The following is a 24393-nucleotide window of genomic DNA, read 5'->3' on the forward strand; positions in this document are numbered from 1 at the left end:
ATAATACAAAAAAAAGAAAAATTTATGAATTGGACTTTCTCAAAATTAAACATTTTTGCTCTTTGAAAGACACTATTTAAAGAATGAAAAGATAAGCTACAGACTAAGAGAAAAACACTTACAAATCCCATATCTGGAAAAAAAGAAATTTGTATCCAGATGTATAAAGAATTCTCAAAACTCAACAGTAAGAAAACAACCCATTTAGAAGCTGGGCAAGAGATTTCAACAGACACTCCACTAAGAGGATATAACGATGGCAAATAAGCTCATGAAAAGACATTCAATGGCATTAATCATCAGAGAAATGTCAATTAAAACCATGACCTGATACTACTACATACCTATTAGAATGGCTAAATTAAAAATACTGATTATCAGAGTTCCCACTGTGGCACAAGGAAATGAGCAGCATCTCTGGAGCGCTGGGACATAGGTTCTACCCACAACGAGGCACAGTGGGTTAAGGGTCCAAAGTTGCAGCAAAGGTCACAACTGCAACTTGGATCTGATCCCTGGCCCGAGAACTCCATTTGCCGAAAGGTGGCCAAAAAAAAAAAAAACCACTGATATCAGTGATGGAGAATAGCTAGAACTCTCATGTACTGCTGGTGGGAATATAAAATGGTACAGCCATTCTGGAAAAAGGGTTGATCGTTTCTCATAAAGTTAAAAATACTCACTGTATCACCCAGTAATCCCCTCTCCCCAGATAGCTTACCCTAGAAAAATGAAAACTATGTTTGCAAAAAGACGGTACCCAAATGTTCGTAACAGTTCTCCATAGCTGTTAAAAACTGCAAACAACCCAAATGTCCTTCAATGAGTGACAGTGGAAAACTACTCAGTAATAAAAAGGAATAAACTTTCAATACATGCAAAAATTTAGATGAATCTCAAAGACTGAGTAAAAGAACCCAGTCTCAAAACTTACATATTTCATGATTCCATTTATATGACATTCTCAAAAAGACAAAACCATAGGGATGGAGAAAAGGTGAGTGGTTGAAGGGGGTATAGGATGGGGAACATTAACTACAAAAAGATAGCACAAGAGAATGTGGGGGGAATAATATTATTCTTATTCTGATTATGGTGATGGTTACAAAAATGACATGTGTACTAAACTAGCAGAACTATATACCAAAAGAAAAAAGTCAGTTTTACTGTATGGTAATTTTAAGAATTAAAATCTTTAATTATTTAAAAAATAAGAATCTGAATGTCACAATGGACATGGATATAAAAACTGAAAAGAAGATAAAGAAGGATATGTTTGTTATTAATAAATGGAAAGGGTATACATTTTCCTTCCTATAAATGTAGGTTTTTAGAGGCATGAATGGAGCCTCAGCAAGAATGTTTCCAAACAGAACCATCACTGAGTTCACTAGGTACAAAATGTAAGACACTGTGAGGAATCCCATTATACCTAGATAATTGGTCCAGGACCACAAGTGAATACTGGAAGAAAAATGAAATCATTGGTATACCACAGAAGTGGTAGGCAGACTGGCCTGCACTAAGTCATGTCCAGTAACAAATGGTAAGAAGGGTGGTGATTTATAAGCATCATTTTCGTCCCACTGCGGACTTTCTTCTGCAACAGCGTAAGGATAACCACCAGACTACCCTGAAATCATGTCATGAAATGTACTTTCATGTTTTTTTAAATCAGTTATTGCCCTTAAATTATTTTTTTCTCGTTAATTTAGTCACAGTCCTCTCTATTTCTAAAAACTTAAATCTTGTTTGATTCAAGGCAGACTTCAAAAAACAAAAATAAATAGTGATCCAATAGTAGGAGCCAAAGTAGTAAATAAATTTCTTCAATCTAAAGTGAAGATGATTGCTCTCTCTTTCATATTTGTCTCCATTAGAAAAGAAAATTACCTGTATCATAATTAACGTAGATAGTAGGAATCAGATGGCATTTGGAAAGGTTTTAGAAGACTGATGAGTTGAGCTAAACCTTACCACTATCCACTTGAACAGAAATCACTAACATCCATCATCAGTTCCTCCTTAGACCCCAAGTTACCTTGAATTATTAAATGATGTAAACAATAAAATCATATGAAAACCTAAGAAAAATATGTTTCTTTACATAACTAACCTAAAAATTGAAACAAAAGGCCTCCTAGGAAAAAATCAGAGATTCATTTTTTAAGTCAGTAATTTGCTTTTAATCTGCCTCATACATTTTTATTTTTCCTGTGGAAACCCAATTATTATCCTGAAAATAAGACTATCCTAGAAAGTAAATATATTGTGACAAAAGAAAGAAAAGCCCTCATAATGTCCCCTAAGAAGTCCGGGAATCATGGCAGAGCCTGCCCCCTTCCCGCACTGGGCAGCACAGCTGTGGGGAGACCCTGCAGCTGGTCAAAGTGTGCCATGTTTCCTCAGGGAGGAAAAAAATTAGGAATCACTCTAGAGATGGCAGAGTGCTTCTGAAATGCCTATAAAATAATGTCCAAGCTCATTACCAAATATCCAGACCACCCATGGTCTGGTTACAACTGTACGTTCCCACCACCCCATTCCCTACACAGGCCCCAGGACAGCCAGGCCTCTTAAGTCTCTGACGATGCCCTTCCCTCTACCCAAAGATCCTTCCCCTCCTCCCTTTGGACCTAAATCCCATCCAGCTGTAAATGATCCCTCCAAGGCCTATTTCCCTAAGAATGCTCCTCCCCAAACCAGAATTACTTTCTATAGAATGATTTGCCTCTTACTCATCCATTATCTTGGATTAAATAAGTCATGGGAGATGCCTTATCCACCCAACGCAACTACCTTATAAAAAGAAGTCATGTTTTACATCAACTAAACTATATCCCCATGGCAACCATTCCATTCACTAAAACCATTCAATAAATACTTTAATTGAATTTCCAAAAGAGTTGACCTAAAATAACCTAAATACCAAGCATTCCAAGAACTGTCCGGAGCCAAATCCATTTCTCATTTGAATGCCAATGTCATAGAGAAGGATGTTATATTCTCTTTAAATGTAATTGCTTTTAACCAAAACTGGAATCTGTGAAGGATCTATGGGATACACAGGCAAAATATTCTGCAAAGTGAAAAAGCTTTATTTATTGTACTGTGCTTAATATTCAGCCAGAATTGCATTTTTCTCTAAAACTTATAAAATTACTGAGTATGCAAGAAGCATAGAAAAGAGACTAAGCCTATTGAGAAGAAAACTGAAAACTAAGATCATCAATCATATTCTATTTTGAATAATCTCTTTCATATAGAGGTAAATTCTCCTCAATTCCAGAATGAATGGAATTCAATATAGCAAAGTAAAATGTTTAAAATACATAAGATATCCTGATGGGCCTTCTACCATCTGTTTTAGCAACTTGAATTTTTTTTTAAAAAAAGCTAAATTTAGGAAAAGTTATATCAAGCTAAAATTGACATTTTTCTTCATCTATTACTTTGATTTTTCCTGACCCATTTTTGAGAATTGTCAGTAATTCTGGATGAGTAATTCCAAATTCTTAAAGACTTTGAGCCTTCTCCCAAATCACTTAATATGCTTACCCATCAATAAAGACATGAAAAAACAAACAAAAAAAAAAAACCCATATGTATAAGCAAGCAAATTATACTAAAAGCCTGACTTCGAGAAAAGATTGTTGCTTGCCAAGAAAATTTTATTATTATAAACATTTTCTATAATTTGTTTCTTTTGGTGGAGGAGGCTACACCCATGGCATAGGGAAGTTCCCAGGCCAGGGACTGAATCCAAGTTGCAGCTGTAACCTACACTATAGCTGTGCAACGCCAAATCCTTAACCCACTACACCACAGCAGGAACTCCTTCTATCATTTGTATTTCTTCACTTTTCCCTTTCAGATTTTCCGTGTAGCCTTGTAAACATAACATAATCCAAATCATTTGAGCTTTATAAATAAAACATAAATCATGGAGTTCCCATCCTGGCGAAGCGGAAACGAATCCAACTAGGAACCATGAGATTTTGGATTTGATCCCCAGCCTCATTCAGTGGGTTAAGGATCTGGCATTGCCGTGAGCTGTGGTGCAGGTCACGGATGCAGCTAGGATCTGGCATTGCTGTAGCTGTGGTGCAGGCCAGCAGCAACAGCTCCGATTAGACCGATAACCTGGGAACCTCCATATGCCACAGGTGTGGCCCTAAAAACACAAAAGACAAAAAAAAAAAAAAACCAACAACAACCATAAATCAATATAAAAGAGTCAACTGTATAATTAAAACAAAAGGTACCACCATCATCCATCCTCTTAAAGACTATCTTCAATTTACTGGCAGTCTATGTTCTCAAACTACATTTTCAAGTCAGACCTTTGAAACTCAGAACAGTGTCCTACAGAAACTGTTAAGAATAAGGGTTATCAGAAAGATGTAAAGTAACAAAAACAGGTTACAAAATATCTCCAATGCAAGCTCCCTTTTTAAGTAAAACCAAGCAGATTAGAAAATAATAGTCTTTAATCCCGTTTTTTAAAATATCTGTATGTATTGAAAATTTTACATAAAAAGCCAAGAAAGAGATTAAACAAAATATTAAGAGTGACTAACTCCTTCCCCCAAACCCTAATTCCAGTCTAATTATGAGGAGAACATCAGACAAACCCCAACCGAGGGACATTCTATGAAATACCTGAACCAGGACTTTTCAAAAATTGTCATTTAAAAAAGGAAAGTCTGAAAAATAGTCATAGCCCGTAAGACATGACAACCACATTTAACATGGATCCTGGATAGATCTTTGAGCAGAAAAAGGGCATTGTGGGAAATCCAAATAAAACATGCAAATTAATTAATACTAATGTTCCAATGATGGTTTCTTAGACTTGACAAATGTACCATAAAAATGTAAAATGTGAACAATGGTTTCTTAGACTTGACAAATGTACCATAAAAATGTAAAATGTGAACAATGGCAGGTGAAGAGTATATAAGAACTCTGACCTACATTTACAACTTTCTGTAAATCTAAAATTATTCCAAAATTAAAACTAGGTATCTCTGAGTGGTAGATTACAGATTTTTTAAATTCGTCTGCATTTTCTAATTTTTCAACACGCAACATGCTTCAGCGTCATAAAAAACAAAAAGAGGAAGAGGTAACTATTCTAGGTTAAGAAACTAAAGAGACATAATAACCTAAAAAAATAAAATACATTTGGGGGACAAATAGGAAAAATTATATATGAACTTGATATCTGATAGTATAACCATCCGTTAGCAGTACTGAACTATTTTCTTAGGTGTGATAATGGTATTACATTTACGAAGAAAAATGTCCTCATCCTTAGGAGACCCATGCAGAAGTATGAATGAAATGCCAGCTAAGATGTCTGCAACTTACTGGCTCAGAAAAAAAAATAAATTCTACCTATATAACACTTACAACTTTGCTGTAAGCCTAAAGGTTTCACAGTATAAATTTAATAGTTTTCTTTAACTTAAAAAAGTGATTCAAAACCCAAACGAATACAGAAGTTGTAATTTACGCTTTTTTTTTTTTTTTTTAGGGCCACACCTGCAGCATATGGAGGTTCCCAGGCTAGGGGTCGAATCAGAGCTGCAGCTGCCGGCCTACACCACAGCTCATGGCAACACCAGATCCTTAACCCACTGAGCCAGGCCAGGGATCAAACCCACAACCTCATGGTTCCTAGTCAGATTCGTTTCCACTGTGCCACAATGGGAATTCCTTGAATATAGTCTTTTTAATCCTCTGGGGAGTTTATAACGATCTTGGGATCATTAATTTCTAACTTATTTCATTTTTTTAAATAAATATGTTTATTTGAATACAATTACCCTATCCCTTAAAGAAGCTGGAGAGAAGATTCAATAACCAAGGAAGACACAGTTGGAAATTGTAAAGAAGTACAAGAAATAGAGTCCCCAGCAGAAGAGAAGAGCAGATCTCTTACGACGCTGCATTCCGTACACCCTGGGTCAGACATAGTTCATCTTGAGCCTAAGATCCAGTAGAGATACAGCTGCCCAAAATGCCTTTCTCCAGCTGAGAAAGAAGTGGAAATGTTACAGCATAGAACATTCTTTGCTATCTACTGCTAACTGAGTTAAAAACCCTTAATACCATTCTGGTCCTAAAATTCTATTATCCCACATAAAACACTTTTAAAACAAGTATACATTATCATTTCACATCTATTAGGATAGCTATTAAAAAAAATAATAATAAAAAAAAAACAGAAAATAAGTGTTGGCAAGAATGTGGATAAACCGAAACCCTTGTGCATTGCTGGTGGGCCTAAAGTGGTGCTACTAATGTGGAAAATAATAAGGGAATTCTGCAGAAAATTAAACATAGCATTACCATATGATCCAACAATTTCACTTCTGGGTATTTCCCAAAAGAACTGAAAGCAAGGACTCAAACAGATATGTATACACCCACATTCATAGCAGCATTATTCACAAGAGCTGAAAGGTGGAAGCAACCCATGTCTATTAAAACATGAATGGATTTTTTTAAGTGTGGTATTTACATGCAATGGCATATTATTTAGCCTTAAAAAGGAAAGAAAAGCGGCCACATGCTACAACATGGATGAACCCTGAAGACACGCCAAGTGAAGTAAGTCAGTCACAAAAAAGACAACTACTATGTGAGTGCACTTAGATGAGGAACTTACGGTAAGAATGGATCCCTTTCTAATGCACAGAAACAGAAAATAGAATGATGTTCGTCAGGGGCTTGAGGGAGGAGGGAATGGAAAATCAGTGTTAAATGGGTACAGAATTTCACTTTGGGAAGGTGAAAAAGTTCTGGAGACGAGTGGTGGTGATGGTTGTACAACGGTCTGAATATACTTACTGCGAATAAATTTATGCTAAAATGGTTAAAATAGTAAATTTTATGTATATTTTACCAAAATAAAAAAAAAAGAGTTCCCATCGTGGCTCAGCTGAAATGAATCTGACTAGCATCCATGAGGACACAGGTTCAATGTCTGGCCTTGCTCAATGGGTTAAGGATCCAGCGTTGCTGTGAGCTGTGGTGCATGTCACAGATGAGGCTTGAATCTGGCGTTGCTGTAGCCGTGATGTAGGCCAGCGGCTACAGCTCCAATTCAATCCCTAGCCTAGGAATCTCCATGTGCCGTGGGCGCAGCCCTAAAGAGACAAAAAATGAAATGAAATGCAAATAAAAACACGCAAGTATACAAGCCCTAACACCCTCCTACCCTCCTTCAAAGCAGCAAGGCCCATGTCCTAATCCTGATGCAAACATAAGGAATGCTCACTGCCCATTTCCCAAACATCCCTACCCATGGACGAGGACTGAGAGCTGGCAGAGCAGAGCCAAGGCCAGAGACGGAAAACTGGTCCTGTTATTAGTCCCACTGAATAAACCTAGAAAAGCCGAAACTTAAGGTCCAGGGTAGCTGACAGGCAGGCTACGGACAAGAAGGCAAAAGTGGAAGGAAGGGAACCCTTCAGCAGAACATGGGTAGCTGATGGGACTGGAAAGAGCTAGCAGAGCTGCGAGGAAAAGGAACAGAGGAGAGGGGGAATCAAGGAGGAAGTTTCCCCAAGATAAGGAAAGACAGAGTGGAGGAGAAAGGAAAAAGAGAATTATAAACACGAAGTGGATTCATTCAAGAAGAGATTCTTCGCAAGTACCAGCAGAAAAATAACTTCCTTCCACTTAGGTGACCATTTTCAGCTAAACAAACTAAGAGGAGTTCCGGCTGTGGCACAGCAGGTTAAGATCCAGTGTTGTCTCTCAGGCAGCTCGGGTTCAATCCCTGGCCCAGCAAAGTGGGTTAAGGATCTGGTATTGCTGCAGCTGTGGCAAAGGTCGCAGCTGTGGCACAGTTGTGGCTCAGGTTCGATCCCTGGCCACAGGTGCAGCAAAAAAAAAAAAAAAAAAAGAAAGAAAGAAAGGAAAGGAAAAGAAGGGAAAGGAAAGGGAGAAAGAGAGTTGGCGAAACCTATGAAAAGTTAGGAAGAAATATATTTTTCTATGTGAGAATACTAATATACTTTGATTTGCAAAGAACTATGTACTGCCTTTTTTTCCCCATTTGTTTTGGTCTTTTTTTTTTGTTTTCCCACAAGAAAAGAACCTTACTTATTTAGGAACAATTTCGGTCTAGGATTACCATTTTTATTTGTATCAAACATTAGTATGCCATGAATGAGCTAAAGAGTTGTATGACACAGAGGTTAAGAGAATAGGCTTAAAGCCAGATCTGCCTGAATTTGAATCCTGGCACTGTGACCTGAGGCAATCTGCCTAAAAATTTGCTTTGATTTCCAAATCTGTACAATGGGAATAAAAACCGACACCTCAGGGAGTTCCCGTCGTGGCGCACTGGTTAACGAATCTGACTAGGAACAATGAGGTTGTGGGGTTGGTCCCTGCCCTTGCTCAGTGGGTTAACGATCCAGTGTTGCCGTGAGCTGTAGTGTAGGTTGCAGACGCGGCTCGGATCCCGAGTTGCTGTGGCTCTGGCGTAGGCCGGTGGCTACAGCTCCGATTCAACCCCTAGCCTGGGAACCTCCATATGCTGCGGGAGCGGCCCAAGAAATAGCAACAACAACAAAAGACAAAAGACAAAAGACAAAAAAAAACAAAAAAAAACGACACCTCAAAGGACTGTTGCAAGAATTAAATAGGGTAAAATATGAAAGCACTTAGAACAGTGTCCGGCTCACACTAATCACTACTCAAGTATTAGCTTCCTATTATCCTCCAGATCTAGAACATGAGCTCCAGGAGAGCTGGGATTCTCTCTGTTTTGCTCACTACGAAAGCCCCAGGTGTCTGACATAAGTATTTGTTGAATAGTAAAAATGTATTGAATAATATAAACCTCACGCCAGCAACGCAGAAGCCCAAAGGAATAGCACTACCTTTTTGTTATCACCAACAACTAAAAGCTGCATAACACTTTAGCCTCAAAGTTCATAGAGGGTTTTTATATACCTTATCTCAAATAATTCTGTGAAGCTGATACTACCTCCATGTCACAGACAAACTAAGACTCAGAAGATTTAAGTGATTTGCCCAAGGAATTCTGTAAATTAATCATAGTTCTGTTCACTCTAGACCCCCACCCAGAAAGCTCAGGACATACGTACAAAACTGTTCAACCTTCTCTGCCTGTAAGTACACAAAATTTAAGGCCACCAAAACACTTTATCCCATTTGATTCAATATAACTGATGGAGAGGCAAGAAAGAGAAGAAACAACATTAAAAACTGTTGAACAAGGGGAACAGCGGGATTGATTATACTCTTTCCACTTCTGTATACCTGAAATTCTCCATAATAAAAAAGTCATCAAAAATAAACTCTTCACTCTCAACATAAACCCTACCACTTCCAATTTTCTACGGAGCACACCCGCATGTGAGGAAAACACCACAGCAGAGAACTTGTCAGTTGCAGGCAGTGAAGATGGTGCTGGACTGGGACTCAGGCAGCCTCAGTCTTCACTCCGCTTTATCTAATTTTGAGACCTCACTGATTCCTCTAACTTCTCTGGGCTCTGAACTGCCTCATCTTTTCCTTCTAGGATTAAATTTCTGATTTCAGCTTTCTATTAAGTTCCTGAAACTCCATGAACATAGAAAACCAACCTTGTCTCTTCTCTTGTCTAAACCCCCAAGACCTGTTCTTCCTCCTAACTCCAAGATTCCTGCTGTTCCATTCTGCCAGCCGTCCAGCCATAAAAACCTCAGCATCATCTCTGACTTGAGGCGTAGAACTGACTGTTCCCTTCCCCTCCTACCTAATTAGTCGCCACATCTCTCTGTTCAACCTCCAAAATACTCTTGAATCCATCCCTCCTTCCCATTCCCAAGGCCACCAATTCAGTTCAGGCCCTCACCATCCCTCTCTTGGACTATTACTATAAACCCAACTAAAACCCTTGTCTCTAGTTTCTCCTCCCTGCCAACCCATCATATTTACTCTTTATCTGACATGCAGACCCTCCAAAACCCAGTCCTGACTTCTCAACAGGCTCACCTCTCACTATGTCCCTTTATGTCACGCAGGGTCCAGGTAATTGGGGTACTCAGTTTCCTGACATCCGCCTCACTTCCATCATCACCCCCCAGTCTTTGCTCAAGCTATCCTTCCCTTCAGAAGCCCTCTTCTCTTCATTGCTCATTTTCACAGAGGGGCAATTTAAATGCCACCTCTTCAGTTGAAGTGTTCCCTCACAGCCCCAGGGGGCAGAATCACTCCCCCAACTGAACCCCAAAGCACTTTATCTGAACCCCTTTTACAGCAGCCTTCAAATTCCTACCAGTCCTTTCTTTTTTTGGTGCCCCTATTCTCTCTACTAGATGTTCGTTCCTTATCACAGGAAATGTTTCATTCATCTTTGTATCCTCAGAACAGTGCTTCTCAAAGAGCTGCCGTGGCACAGTGATGTGCCATGTGTGAGTTAAAAATGTTCTGGACAGTGACCCCCTCAGCCCTCCAAGCAGCTACAAAGGGACCTCAGCAGCCAGAGTCCCCAGATGGTCAAGCCTCAAGCAGCCTCAAGTGGCCTCAAGCAGCCTCCTCCTTCAAGCAAATATATGACATGCTAACTTGAGAGGTGCTCAGAGGATGCAACATGGCACACAGCAGATGCCTAATAAATATCTGCTGAACTAAATCTTGGAATAATCCACCTGTTCCTCTTCAACCACTATTCCCAACCACTATTCAAGGACTAGACTCTCCTTGAACATTCTTACTGAACATGTTCTGATCACCTTTTTAATAATCATCTCTTTATTAGCTGATTATACTTGCCTTACCATCCAAAGCACACATCAATCAGTTTACATAAAATAGCAAAGGAGTTCCCATCGTGGCTCAGCAGTAACAAACCCGACTAGTATCCATGAGGAAGCGGATTCAATCCCTGGCCTCATTCAGTGGGTGAAGGATCCAGTGTTGCCATGAGCTGTGGTACAGGTCACGGACAAGGCTCAGATCTGCCATGGCGGCAGCTACAGCTCTCATTCAACCCCTAGACTGGGGACTTCCATATGCCATGGGTACGACCCTAAAAAGACAAAAAAAAAAAAAAAAAATTAGCAAGGATATGAACAAGCAGTTCACTATGAAGAGACTCAAAGAGAAATATTCAACATTACAAAACAAAGAAATTCTATTAAATAAGCAAAAACTTTTTTGGGGGGTGGGGGGCATACCCATGGCATATGGAAGTTCCCCTGGCTAGGGTTCAAACTACAGCTGCACCTGCCGGCCTACACCACAGCCACAGCCACACCAGATCCGAGCCACGTTGCGACCTACACCACAGCTCACAGCAAGGCCGGATCCTTAACCCACTGTGCAAGGTATCCATTGTCAGCTTCATCACCACTGAGCTACAACAGGAACTCCAATAAGCAAAAACTTTTAAGGAGAAAATGTATTTCTATCCAATGATGATGAAATAGGTACATCTGTGTATCTGTCAGTTGTATAAACTGATAAAAGATTCTTGAAAAACATGTGGCAATATATATATCAAAAACCATAAAAACATTCATACCATTTTAACACAAGAATACACTCAGAAATTTATCCTAGGGAATTAAAAAAAAAAAAGCCGGAAAAAGATATAACAACATCTACAATAATTTAAAGTATTAACTGAAAATCGGCCACCAACATAAATGTCTAACACAAAAAGGTTTAAGTAAACTATGAGAACAGTGGTTGCTTCGGCAGCACATATACTAAAAATTGGAACTATACAGAGAAGATTAGCATGGCCCCTGCACAAGGATGACACGCAAATTCGTGAAGCGTTCCATATTTTTGAATGGATTTACCATGAGATCCTGCTGTGTAGCACTGAGAACTATGTCTAGATACTTACATCGCAACACAACAATGGGAGGAAAAATTAGGTATGTATGTATGTGTAACTTGGTCCCCATGCTGTACAGTGGAAAAAAAATAAAAATAAAAAATAAATAAAATTTTTAGAAAATTATGAGAATATGACTTAATGAAATATTTTGCAGCCTTTCAAAGTATAATCATGTAAATTAAAATTGTGACACCTGAAGTTCCCAGCGGCACAATAGGATCAGCAGCATCTCTGAAGTGCTATAACAGGTTCAATCCCCAGTCTAGCACAGTGGGTTAAGGATCTGGCGTTGCCACAGCTTAGGTGTTAGGTTACAACTGTGGCTTGGATCTAATCAGGATCCCCAGCCCAGGAACTCCACATGCCCCAAGGCAGCCAAAAAAGAAAATAATAACAATAATAATAATAATAATAAACTTTTTTTAAAAAATGTGAAACCTAACATGGAAATGTTTCATAATCTAACACATGAGAAAAATTTCAAATTATGTGCCTCATAATTTAAAATGAGTACAATAAATAAATATATATATATATACATATATATGCATATTTTGTTTTTGTCTTTTTAGGGCCACACTTGCGGCACATGGAGGTTCCCAGGCTAGGGGTTGAATCTGAGCTGCAGCTGCCGGCCTACACTACAGCCACAGCAAGACTAGATCCTCAACCCACTGAGCAAGGGCAGGGATCAAACCTGAGTCCTCATGGATACTAGTCAGATTTGTTTCCACTGAGCCATGACAGGAACTCCCACATATATATATTTTTAATGGAATGCCAAAAAGAAAATAAACTGTTTTAGAGTAGTAGACCAAATTAATGATTTAATTAATATTATTTCTTAAATTAGTTCATACATTTGGAGAAAAAGTTCTGCCATACTGACAAAATGAAGGGTTTCAGGATACAAGCTTGATATAATCTCAAGAAGTGGTCCACCCCTGCCTTCTACTGCTCACTTTTGTCTTCAACTGAGAACTCTCATACACTCCTTTTATTTATTTATTTTTTTTAGTGGCCACATCCACAGCATATAGAAATTCCTGGGCTAGGCCAAGAATTGAATCCAAGCTTCAGCTGCCAACTATGCATCAGCTACAGCAATGCTGGATCCTTTAACCCACTTGGGGGGGGCCAGGGATAGAACCCACATCTCTACAGCAACCCAAGCCACTGTAGTCAGATTCTTAACCCACTGCACCACAGCAGAAACTCCATCTCATGCACTCCTTATTACAGTGACCTACAACAAACCCAGACCCCAGATTTCCAAGGACCATCAAACTAGCTCAGCTGGCCTTCTAAAAGCCCATAAAACTGTGAGGATGAATTGTGCAAAACTAGCATAAACTCAAGAAACAAAGAACACCCACAACTATGTTTTACTTTAGCAATCAACACTACTACTTGGCCAAGCCTAAGTTCAATTACAAATTCTAAAAGTATACAGTGCTGTCACATTAAAGTCTCTGGGACTAGAACTGAAAATATATCAAAAACTAATTTAAGCACTGATGACCCACAGGACAATATTAAAACAGTCTTTCTAATTGTTTTTCTATAGTATTGCCATTTTCCAAGTTTAATAATGAATGCCCAAGATACTCTAATGAACCAAGATGACTAATTACAGTGAAATAATAAATACTCAAGACAAAATTGTCTTTCTTAGGGCATTTCAGCAAGAAATAAATAATCTAAAGGACTAATACAATAATTGTTTGGAGGGAACACAACCGTTAGGAAAGGAGTTTAACTTTTTGTTTCCATTGATGTGCTCTCAGTATCTAGATCCTCAAAAATGCAGATGCACACAGTCATTCATGACAAGACACAGAGCAGGTAACAGGAAAAACAAACAACTTAATGCTTAACCAAGTTCATCAGAGCACTGGGTGATTGCCACTCTAGAATGCTGACACAAAAACTGAAGCGCCGCTCAAGCTCCCATCATATGCTGATAGGGTGAACCCCTGTGCAGTTACTCATTTAAGACAGAAGTGGAAGATGAGCCTACCCTCACTTTTCCTCAATCCAACTGACAAAGCGCCAGGTAGTCTCTTGGGAGTAGGTTCACCATCATCCACTCTGTTCCAGAAGTAGCCAATTCAGTCAGGCCCCCCATCTCTAGGTCACCACTGTTTCATTAGTGCCCTACATCACTCCGCCTCGTCCCACCTCATCCCTTCTGACTTGACGCCCTCCTCTAGATGAAGCCCCTTCTGTCTCTTCCTCAGGCATTACCAAGTTCTCGTTTGCTAAATAAGTCTCTTCCAAGCCTTACTCACCTGCAGTTCACTGCACTGGGTATCACCCAAATAGCCCATCAGAGCTCTTTATAATTTCTGAAAGAGAGAGAAGGAACTTTTTAATGCACAGTCGAAAATACCATTGCTGATATATCAGTTCTGAAGCATCTGTGTCCAGTATTCACAGCATATGGTCTTTTGGTCCATAGCATTTCAATAAAATGTAGCATAACCAGCCAGGACCAAGAGTCCTGAGATAAGGGTCCGGAGATAAAAGTTTGGTTTCATGTTGCTACTACTTAGCGGTGTGACCTTGGGCAAGTAAGTCACGACTTCTCCAGGCCTCAATTTCCTCATCTGGAAAATAAGAGACAAACTAGACAGAGGCAGCAGCGCACAGTACAATGGAATGAACATGCCCTTCCCAAGACACACCACCAGCATCACTCCTTACTAGTCCTGTGACATTGTGTTAGTTACTCCAGTTTAGCCTAAATTTCCTCTGCACAGCAGAAATAACAACCACCTTGGAGGTGTTCTGAGAACGAAGGGAGAGATAATGAGTTAATAAAAAGACTATAGGAAATACACTGTGCAGCTCATCATAAAATTCCACAGATGGTAATTGTGGAATTACCAACACTGCTCCCAGCTCGAAGGTTATATGAATTCAATTCCCAAATATTTATTTCCTTGAAAGATCAACAAATCAAAACTTTACCAACCTGACAATGCAATGAACTATTTGAGTATTTCACTAACAATTCAATTACAGTTACCTTAAACTGATGGAAGTTTAAGATTATCAATATTACTTAACACCACAGGAAATAAGGGCAAAAAAGTCCCAGCCTAATACTAAACTGGTTCAGTGGCCATGCCTTCTTCCCTTCTGCTTTCACTACTACCAGTGTGAAAAAGAGGTCTTCCAGAAGCCAAGTGACACCAGCTGTTTTCTACGGGAAGCAGGACTAAGGCTGGAAGAAGGAGAACAGAGGCTTTTTTAAATCTATTTTACTTTACATACTTAAGGGCTGCTCAAATTTGTTTACCATGGAATGCATTCATTTTACACAAAAATAAATAATTTTTTAAACTATATTAGGTACATATATTGCCTACTGACAAGAAGCTTGCCTCACAGAAATACTTTCACCACAAGGAGAATATCCTCAGAAGAAAGTAAAAAGGCAAATTCAGATGTGCCGAGAACACCTAAAATGTGGCACAGAAATAACAAAAATCACAAACATTTACACTTCAGAATGGTTCAGTCAAAAAATATGCCATGCATTCTTTGAAAAACCTAATGATGCATCAGGGTTTTTTGGAGCTGAAAGCAAGCTGACTACACAAACTCTAGCTTTACCAGACAACTTCCTGCTCTTGGAGAAAGTGACCAAGTACAATTTACACAAGTAAACAAGCTGGTATGACTACTTGGTAGTATGTTGAAAAATTCTTAATTTGCTTTAAACAATTGATAGCTTAAAATATACATACATATATATGCACACTTATAAATACATATATATATAAAAAGTAAAAGTCTTCATGTTACACCTACAATATTATTTTTCTTTTTTGAATTTATTTTTAATGATGTATAGTTGATTTATACAATATAATTTTTGAAAGAGGAATATTAATTCTATTGAATTCAGAATTATTCCAAATATTATTCCAGCCACCCTTGCAGTGACAGACCACAAAGTTGTATGTTGCTTCTAGCCAATGCTACATTATTTAAATAATGACCTATAAGCTGATATGGCCACCCTCTCCACACATATCATAGTTCTCTCCTAGAAAACACCTCCAGATATTACTTAGAAACCAACTTATATTTGCACGTACAGTTATCTAAGTTTATGAAGATAAACAACCATAACAATTTGTTTATAATCCCAGAAGTCGCTCCTCCCTCCCTCTTGTTCACCAACAAGTTGATAAACTTGCCCCACAATCTTGTATGCATTTAAAACAACAGGCAAGGGATCTTATTTCCTGTGCTGAGCCTGTATTTGAGGTCTTTAATATAGTCTGACAAACAATTATAAACTAATTCGCATTTAGTAGCAATACCATACCTAGTTCTTAAACAGAGAATAAAAATGCATGTGTAAGATCAGATCTACTTATTTGTAGGTCCCTCTGCAATATTCTTAGCCTTCCATGAATATGCTGTATATTTTTAAACTACACAAAGCCCTTTGCAAGGAGGAATGATTTCTCCTGTGATTTTGGCATCACTCCCCTCTCCGGTTAAACACTGTACTGTCCATAAATGCATACAGACTTTAAAACAATGTGGATTGAGTATTTATGGTATTAGAAATGAAACTTCTTACTAACAATTGCAAAAATCTAGTGTACCAGCTGATAGAGAGGTACTTACTGACTCCCAAAAACTACAGCCTTACCTAAAAATAGTGTCCCAGCTTCCCAGCCAAAAGGACAGACTAAAAAAGCTATGTCTTTATTCAGCTCAAAGACACAGACTCCTACTTCACCACAACCTTCCATACTATGGTATTTCCCATTTTAGAATGCTTTGTGTAACAACCTGTTTGGTGGCCAACCACCAACTTCACTTTGAAGTGAATACTAACACTCACTTGGTCTACACGTGCGAAAATTATGGAAAACGTCTTGACACAATTCAGGCCAAACAACACTAGCCACACAAGATCACCTATTTCTAAATATTCCCTTTTAGACTATAAAGAAACAGCTCCATAGGCCAAAAAGTAGATCACTAGTTCTTCCTACAAAGTAATATATACACTAAAAAAAAAAAAAAAAAAAGATAAAAGGTACAGATTGGAAGGTCTAAGTCATGAATACGCCTCCATCACCTGTAAGCTGAAAATAAATTTTAGTAGTTCCCACTGTGGCACAATGGGGTCTGCGGTGTCTCTGGAGCACTGGCAAGTGGGTTCAATCCCCGCCCCTCACAGTCCATTAAGGATCTGGTGTTGCCGCAGCTGCCTGGCAGGTTGCAGTCGGGGCTCAGACCTGATCCCTGGCCCAGGAACTTCCATATGCCCATATGCCATGGGGCAACAAATAATAATAATAAATAATAAAGCACTGGAGAGTTCAAATAACTAAGTAAATTTTAAAAATCCATATTTGTTCTTCTGACAAGAAAAAAATTAAAATATGTGATACACGCAAGCACCGCTGAGTTTCAAACACAGGCAAACGTGGTGTGTGCACTTACAAAAGGATCTTGGTTTGTGTCCCCTTTCCTCTCCCAAGTTTCTTTTTTTTTTAAGGCAAAAATATCAATTGTATGCCTCAATCTGGAAAAAATAAAACAAATGTGTGATAGAAATGAAAAGTTTGTAAGTGGATTTCAAAACACGAAGGCTGCCCAGATGTGTTAAATAAAAAAAAAAAAAAAGACTTACATTCTCTCAATAAACCATAGTAAAATATTTTCAAAGTTGAGAAAATTGTTTGTGAAAAATGTAAAATTAGCAAAGCTCTCTCCTTCTCCCCAGTAGGGAACACTAACTGTGCACTGACACTATACAATAACATCCTATAAATTCAAAGCCTTATAAGTAAGATTAAATAAAGCAACACTTTGAAGTCACACACTACACGTGACCAGAAAATAATGACAAACCAGTCTTATCCCTAATTGGCTAACCAAAACACAACACTACCATTTTTATTTCAAAATAATTATGAGAGAGACAAGTACTATTCCATTTTACAGAAAACAGAAGCAAGATGTGCATAAGGTAATTCTTTCCAGTGGAAAGGGTGTACTTTACAGGAGTTCTATAAACTGCGGACAGACAACATCCACATACACAATCACTAACACTCAATGCAGAGTAAGCGATGGACACCAAAACAAAGATAAAATTAAGACATTCAATTAAAGTTACAAAAGGAAATTTAAATAGGCAAACTACAATTACCCCTGGTGAAGATACAGATCAAGGGTGGCTGCGAATAACATCTGACTCTGGATAAGCCCCACTATGGTTGAGAATGTTGAAGTCACTGAAGTTTGATATACTTGACACAATTTGCCTTCCTAAACCTACTCCTGCCTCTACACCCTTTGACTGAGTCAGTGATTTGGAACTAAAGATCGCCCCATCACATTACGGAGTCTTGGTCTCACCCTTAGGACTTGATTAAAATAAAGAAGGAAAAAAGGTAAATCATTTTTAACCGCAGTCTCACCTTACACATCTCACCAGCACTGTAGTTCTTTAGTGATCAATTACTTCATCCAATTCCTGAGGCAAATAGAAAAAGTAAAATGTGTCTATACAACACCAGTAACAGACATGCTAGGTAGCAAATATTTTATCAGCTTGAAGTGAAAGAGCACCTAAATTTCAAATGGAAAAAGTTACCAAAACGGTACAGTATGCAGCTTTGTGAGTCTGTTTGTTTTACTTTAAAATAAAAACATTTCCTCTCTGTGTGATAAAATAGATTATAAAATGCTCTTCAAATCTAGAAACATAAAAAGTCATCTCTAGTCATCTCTTAAACAGCACTGACTGACTTGACTTTCAAAAAAACAAAAGAAGAAATGAAGAAATTCATTAACATAAGTTTAAGAGAGGGTAAAATTAAGAACAAACTAGCCAGGACAACTTATTCATCCCCCACTCCCTCCCCGCCCCCAGCTCTAGGAATCCACTGTTTCTGGATTTATACATATTATATTAATGATTTGCCTGAAAAGGCTAAGTGCTAAGGGAGAAGGATAACGATTTTGAGTTTCAAACAAAACCTGAGGATCTCAACCCAAGAAGAATCCTAAAATGCTGATTTCCAGTCCTAGCTGGAGGATTCTCAACAGGGGAGGGTGCAGGAGACTCCAATAATTTGGGGGGAGAAGAATCAAAGTTCCCTAGATAAAAATGCAGGCCCTTAGCTCTGGAAAAGGGGAGTCTTCAAGGAATCTCCAGGAAAGGATAGTCTGTTTTTATTTTTGTTGATGTGTTTATGGGCCAATGGGAATTTCCGAGGAGGGGGCGGAGAAAGGGGTGAAGAAAGTGAAGCTGGGGTAAGAGCCCTCCGCGGGGGAGGGGGCGCACCCCTGACCCACTTTTGCCGACGCCCACCCTCCGGCCCCCGCCCCCACCTCGAGTAGAAGTCCGAACCCCGAGGGGGCAATCGAGCGGGGCGTGGGAGGCCCGCACGCTCCCCACCCCCAGCCGCGACCCGGAGGAGGGGAGCGTGCAAGGAGGCTCGACTCCCCCTCCCGAAGTGCCTGGGGCTGGACGAACCTCCCGCAGGCTCGCGGCCCGGGTCTGCGAGGTCCCCTTCACCGCCTGGGTCGAGGGCGCCGCGGCCCCCAGCGGAGGGGAAGGGGACCGAGGAGGGGAAGAAGCTGTAAACAGCCCCAGCGTCCGGGCCTCGCCTCGAAGAGCCCCGCTTCCCAGGCCCCGCCGCGGGCCGCCTGGGCCCCCGGCCCGCCCCGAGGCCGCCCCTCCCGGGAGCCCGGGGACCGTAGGGGTGTCCAGTCCCCTCCCCGGAGGGCTCCGGCAGCTCGCGGAGCGGTCCCAGCGGCAGAGAAGGGGGAAGTCAGGACTTACCTGTCATTACTTTCTACGCCATCTTGGATCCACTTGTCAACGTCCCCACAAAGCATTATGGGTAAGAAAGAGCCTTTAAAGTGACTCCCCCCCTCGGCCCCCGACTCCCGCCTCCCGCCGCCGGCGCCGCCCCTCCAGCCTCACCTCCCGCCCGGAAAGTTGCCCCGGGTGGCGGGCCAGCCCCGACGCCCGCAGCCCGCCCCCCCTCCCCGCTCCCGACCGTTTGCATTTACAATTCACCCCCTTTTTTAAAAACGTGGCTTTAGGTCTTCCCGGTTGCTTCTGCCCCTGGCCTCCCTTCCCCCCGCCCCTCGCCTCCACGCCTGTTCCTTTTGCCCCGCCGCCCTCCTGTCCTGGCAGACACCCCACGTCTGCATTTAATCAGCCCGAGGTTTCCCTGCTGCTGCCAGCAAAGAGCTGCTCATTGATTTATTTATGCGCATTTATGCGTCTGTTATTGCTCTAGATCCTCGGTGCCCGGCGGCGGGCTTCTGCTTCCTGCCCCCGGGAAGCCTAGGGTTGCCCTCCGGGCCCCGGAGCCCGGCAGCCCTTGCAGCTCAGTCTGCGCTCTGACTGCGGCCTCCGCGAACGGAAAGGTGCCTCTGCCCGGCCAAACCGCTCCGGGGCTGTCGGGCTCTGGGATCTGGGCGGACACTGTGTCCCCGAGTCAACCGGCATCGCAGCGTGTTGGGGAGGGGGAGGGGGATACTAAGCTAAATGCAACTTTTACCGCTGTTTACTCTCCCTTCCGCTGTCTCCTCCCCTGGACCAGTAACGCGATCCTTAACCCTCTAGGTGGGGACCCCTCCCCTAGGAATGTGGCTTTGGGCTCTGCCGAACCCACCCTTTTACAGTCCGGACTGCGTGCGAACTGGGACTTCCCGGGGCAGGTAACTTGGGGTGCAGGCTGAGGGCGTTGGCTGGGACGCGGAAGCCACCCCGGCTTGGGAGAGGGTCCCGGAGCGGGGCTGGGGCCGGGAGGAGGGTGCGTCCGCTCATGTCCACCTGCCGGGTCTTAGCTGGGCGGCGAGCTCAGGCGATGGGGAGAGAGGAGGACTGCGGGCGCCACTCCCGCCCAAGGCTTGTTGGGGGATGCTCAAGAGTTGCCTGTCTGCGACAGGATACATTGGAAGTAGGCGGCGCTGAGACGCCAGCCCGGGGACCCAGGCGAGCGACCCCGTAGCCCTTGCGCGCCGCCTGAGTCTCTGCTGCAGCGGGTTAGCTCATTGCAGGGGAGCTGAGCTCTCTCCCCCATTACTCGCTGCCCGCTTGTGGTTGCGCGGGCGAGCACATCACTGGCCCGCCCCCCTAGCGCCGGGGTCCCCTTGCCCCTGGAGCAGGTTTCTCAGTCCTCTGCGCTTTCACTTCCCATTGCCTTTGATCTCTGCTTTGCAAACTTTGGGGGCCTGCTGTGGTTGCTTCTACCCCCCCCCACACACACACACCCCTCCCCAAGCAAATTTCTACCATGAGGTGTCCAAGGGAGAATCCTCCAGGACCTCAGCACTTGCGAAATTGAATTGTGTATAAAATGCTGTTGAAAGGTTCTGAAATTAGAAGAAAGCACGGGCATTAAAACCCCCCTGGGGTGCCTGGAGAGAGTCTGGGGCCTTGGGGTCCACACAGGGGTTTTAACCCTCCTCCAGACCCTAGGAGAAGCCTCTCTCGAGGAACCTGGACGGTTGCTGACATAAGCCCTGCCCCCGGGGAGCTAAAAATTCCACCAGGCAATTGTCCCGGCCAAATGAGAAGAGTGGGGTGTAGACTCATTAAGGGATTGGCCCGGGGTCAGCGGTGAGGGAGAGAGCGAGGTAATGAGTCACTCAAGGCTGGCCGGGAACGTAGCGTGCCGGGAGGGACCTCCCCTGAGTCACCCGCTTCTCTGAACTCGGAATGAGTTGGGAAACTGGAGCCTGGAGCCAGGTTCTTAGACAATCCAGTGAACTGCAGGCCGTGGGCTTGGGCTGGGGCGGGTAGCGCTGCTCAGGACCCTTCTGCCTGATGCCCACTGGAAAACAGGCTCCCAAGTCTCTCCTTTGCAGGGTAGCCAGTTGCTGTTTCCAGTCCCTTTTTTGCACCTAGTTAGTTAGCCACGCCTGTGCACTGATTTATTGGTTGCTTTGTGTTTACATGGCACCTTTATGTGTGTGGTCTGAGTTTCACATAATTCAACACTAAGCAAGCTGAGGGCAAGGACCATGTCTCCCCGAGGTACCTTTCTTGGCCTTATATAGGCCTGGACCCAAAGCGGAGCTTGATATATTTGACTGCTTGCCCCATTCACTCATCCAATCCAAGGTGCATCCTGATCCATCCTTGTCCAAGTCACCACCTATGTCCTGGCCAGAAAACCCTCCTGAAGTTCCCGCAGTGGCTCAGCAGAAACAAACCCAGCTAGTATCCATGAGGACAGAAGCAGCTTCCATCCCTGGCCTCGCTCAGTGGGTTAAGGATCCAGCGTTGCTGTGAGCTGTGATGTAGGGCACAGACACGGCTCGGATCTGGCCTTGCTGTGGTTGTGGTGTAGGCCAGCGGCTACAGCTCTAATTCAAGCCCTAGCCTGGAAACCTCCCTATGGCCTTATGCTGCGAATGCAGCCCTAAAAAGACAAATAAAGAAAGAAAATCCTCGAAACTCTTCCCCCTAGCACCGCTCTGCGCCCCTATAGTCTATTTTCCATCTGATCAACCCGGCGAGGTCTGTGGAATGTTAACTCTATCACGTGACTCCTCTGCTTAACCCCACTGCATGGGACGTCATCACATTTCGAATAAAACCAAATTCCCAACCATAGCCCAGAAGGTCCTGTGTGAGTGACTCCTGTATTACCACCATCGACGACACACTGGTCTTCTACCGTCCCCTGCAGCACCAGAAGCTTCCCTCCAGCCAGATCCTTGTCCCTCCCTGCCCCCCATCTGATGGTCATCACCTTTTTAGCACACAGGTCTCTGCTCAGATGTCACCTTCTGGAAGAGAATTTTCATGATCCCCATCACCAAAGTGGGTCATTCTCTATTCTTTCACTCTGAGTTAGAAATGTACTTGGAGTTCCCGTCGTGGCTCAGTGGTTGAAGAATCCAACTAGGAACCATGAGGTTGCGGGTTTGATCCCTGGCCTTGCTCAGTGGGTTAAGGATCTGGCGTTGCCGTGGCTCTGGCGTAGGCTGGTGGCTACAGCTCCAATTAGACCCCTAGCCTGGGAACCTCCATATGCCATGGGTGCAGCCCTAGAAAAGAGAAAGAAAGAAAGAAAGAAATATTCTTGTTTATCTATTTGGGTTGTTTATTTTTTGCATCACCACCCCCTTGCATATAAGCTCTGTAAGGACACGTCTTACCTGGCTTGTTCGCACAGTGCCTAGACCAGGGCCTGGCGCACATGCAAACTTTCAGCCCATCCTTGTTGAATGAATGACCAGACCCTTGTGAGAGTGCGGGGTAGCAGTGAACATGGACAGAAGCATCTCATTAGACCATCGGGATCGTACACAGCTAGAGGCAGGCCCTTTGGCCACCATGAATGATGACCAAGACTCTATTCTGATTCTACTGGGATGAACCACAGCCTCGAATAATTCCCCAGTCACCTCCGCCTTCCTTCCCTCATTTTTTCTCCCCAACCCCTTCAATGGCCACACCTTACTCTTTTCAGCCGTTAGGCTCAGTTTTGGGGTCTCATTCAACTACACCACTCCCCCCTTCTCTTTCCGTCTCAAGGGTGTAAATCCCATCTTTACCCTGAGAAAAGACTCTAAACCTGCAGCTTAAGTCCAGAGCTTTCTCTTGAGCCTCCGACTCTTATCCAACAACTTCTTACCATCGCCACTTGAAACTCACAGACATCTCAAACTTACCATGTCCAGAACTGAATTCTTGACCTCCCCCCACAAATAAGCTCCACCCCAGTCCTCCCTGGCTCCGTCATTGGCAACTCCATTCTTTAAATTGCTCAGCCACAGTCACTCCTGTCTTTTTCACAAACTCCACCTTCAATCCACCTGCAAATCTTGCTTTGCTTTCAAAAATGTATCCAGGATCTGACCATCTCTCACCACCTCTGTTGTTGCAACTCTGGTCCAATGCACTTTCGTCTCCTCCCCTTTGCCCTCATTTGGTGTGTTCTCAACATAGCCGCCACGCTGGTCCTGATAAAGTGCAGATCAAATCCTCTCTCGCCTCTGCTCACAACCCTCTGACTTCTACTCATTCAGAGAAACCGGAGTCCCACTAATCCACCTGTGACCTGACTTCATTTCCTACCTCCCTCCCCCTGCAGCTGAATGGCTTCCTCCTCCGCTTCCTTCAAGCTTTGCTCATCACAGTGTGCCCCTCTCTCACCATTCTATTTAAAATTCCAGGGAATGACCTTGTGGCCATTGTCACTGCAGTGGCCTGGGTCGCTGCTGTGGTGCAGGTTCATTTCCTGGCCCAGGAACTTCCACATGCCACAGGCGTGGCCAAAAAAATTTTTCAATATTCCCATGTGCATATGCACGTACACACAGGCACGCACGCGCACACACACAGAGCCTATTTCTTTCCTGCTTTTTTCCCATAGCATTTATCACCTCCTAACATGGTGAATAATTTGTTATTCAGTGTCTTATCTACATCTCCCCATAGGAAGAGTCGGCTTGCTAATCACCAAAGACTTGTGTTTATTGCTGGGAACTACATTTTC

At 42.5% G+C, this 24393-nt stretch overlaps 1 protein-coding gene and 1 non-coding gene across 5 annotated transcripts in view; one reads left to right on the forward strand and one right to left on the reverse strand.

Moving 5' to 3' along the window:
* HELZ (helicase with zinc finger) overlaps positions 1–19755 on the reverse strand; it is a 160226-nt gene extending 140471 nt beyond the window's left edge. For 2 of the 4 annotated variants that reach the window (XM_047759043.1, XM_047759044.1), the window contains exons 1-3: positions 19710–19751; positions 18340–18395; positions 14170–14226 (exon numbers count right to left, since the gene is read on the reverse strand). The gene's annotated coding sequence lies outside the window, so the exon portion shown is untranslated. Of the gene's footprint in view, positions 1–14169; positions 14227–18339; positions 18396–19709 lie in introns of all 4 variants that reach the window. The other 2 variants (XM_047759040.1, XM_047759041.1) reach the window with 2 other exon arrangements.
* LOC125115376 (U6 spliceosomal RNA) lies at positions 11718–11825 on the forward strand. The gene has a single exon (XR_007132084.1). It is a non-coding gene; the product is annotated as a U6 spliceosomal RNA (small nuclear RNA).
* Positions 19756–24393: the final 4638 nt, after the last annotated feature.

The sequence above is a fragment of the Phacochoerus africanus genome, chromosome 14 (assembly GCF_016906955.1).
Source record: "Phacochoerus africanus isolate WHEZ1 chromosome 14, ROS_Pafr_v1, whole genome shotgun sequence".
Taxonomy (NCBI): Eukaryota; Metazoa; Chordata; class Mammalia; order Artiodactyla; family Suidae; genus Phacochoerus; species Phacochoerus africanus.